A 1939-nucleotide genomic window follows, 5' to 3' on the forward strand; every position below is an offset into this window, starting at 1 on the left:
ATATATATATATATATTGATTTATTGTGATTTTATTTCTCTTCAAATATAGATCTTTAAATGCTGCTCATCCCGCACTTACTGGCATAAACAGCAATCCAACTTTTGTGCATAATGGAGGTTAATTCTAACATCTAACGACAGAGAGTGTGTATGTGCAGATCTTCTAAAATGCTAATTCATTTAAATTTGAAACAGTGCATAAAGATTTAAAACAAACGTATCATGAAAAGAACCACTTAAACATCACCTTTTTGAACTTACTGTTTATGGCTGACTTCCTCCACAGCTCTGTGACAGATCTGGCAAACACGTCATCCTTTTTTTCTTGACTTCCGTCTTTTTTTTTCTCTCATTTCATTGATTTTGCCAATAAAAATCAAGGCCTCGAAGTTGCTATGGTTTCTTTGAATTCCAGCACAGTGGTGATTCGCTGTTGAGGAAACCATGATCGACGTGGAGCTGTGTGAATAGGAAGCTTAATGTTACCCTGGTAGAATGTGCTGTATTCATATTTATTTTAAGGGCATTGGTTAGACAGTCATCTCAATGGTTTCATTCACTGGTTGGTATGTGCTGAATTTATGTCATGGCAGATCGAAAACTGTGTGGCAAAAAATGATTACTTTTTATGTAAATCACTCAAAGAATAGCTTTAAACACAATTACAATTTTTGCTGAAAGCACAATTTCATGAGTCTTTGTGATTCAAGAAGTACTGACATTGATTTAGTTTTAGTTATTTTGTATCTTATAATTCTGTTTACTGTGTAAAAAATAACGAGTTTTATTGAATCTATCCACCATCTGTTTTTACCCATCCAAAATACTGTATAACAGGGCCTGTTTTGTAAATTACAGGGTAAAACGAAAAGTACAAAAAGTCAATAATTCAATATTTAGCTCATAATTAGGTTGATTTTTTTGATATTACTAATTGTTTTTTGCTTACACAACAATGTGCTTGCACTTCCTCCAGCCAATGCATGGGCTTGAGGGGCATTCCCACCCTGGGTGACATGGTGGACATGTGGGGCATGTAATTACAACATGTGACGTAAGTACAAGATGTGACAAAGAAAAAGAGAAGACTTTATTTCTAAATCGATGAAAAAAAAATCTGGATGGATGACCCAGCTAATACTCCACTTGAAAAGCGTGCAGAGTACCAACAGTCCGAGGACTGCTACATGGCTTGGCATGATGGACCCATTCAGAGACAAGGACAGAAAAGCTTGAAAAAAAAATTAAGACAGGTTTAAGCTTTCTACTTCAGTCACAGCAATGAGCTACTTTATTAAATTAAAAAAAATAAAATAAATAAATAAATAAATAAATAAATAAATAAATAAATAAATAAATAAATTCCAAGCTGAAAAATCTAATAAAAACAGTATTGGTAAAAAAAATTAAGTATCAAAGTCATTAGCATGTCAGTGTGATATCAGTTATGTGTGACAATAGGTTATTTCTCCCAAATATTTCATTTGTTTCACATACTGTATTACTCTGAATTGTTTTTTTAATGCTAGAGTTAATAAAGACTAATTAGAGCCATTTACATCAAAATACTCTCATAATTTTTAACTGTTTTGTGCACAGATTGAATTTTTATAAAGCTTTTAAAAAAATGATTGCACATTTCATTTCATCACAATTTAAACTGAAAAAGCAGGGACAATTAGAGAAATACTTTTTCATTATTTTAGCAAAGCGTTGTTTCTATTTTAGTTTTTTAATTTAAAAAACAGTCTGAGTGACAAAAAGTCACAAGAAAATGTTCTTACCAAAAACAACATAGTGCTTTTTATGAAACACTTGCATTGTGGCATTTACATGGATATTACTTTGACCCTTGCTGTCAACCTGCACATCTTTGCAGAATCCCACCCACACACACACACACACACACACACACACACACACACACACACACACAC

This window comes from Austrofundulus limnaeus, unplaced genomic scaffold (assembly GCF_001266775.1).
Source record: "Austrofundulus limnaeus strain Quisiro unplaced genomic scaffold, Austrofundulus_limnaeus-1.0 Scaffold90, whole genome shotgun sequence".
NCBI classification, from domain to species: domain Eukaryota; kingdom Metazoa; phylum Chordata; class Actinopteri; order Cyprinodontiformes; family Rivulidae; genus Austrofundulus; species Austrofundulus limnaeus.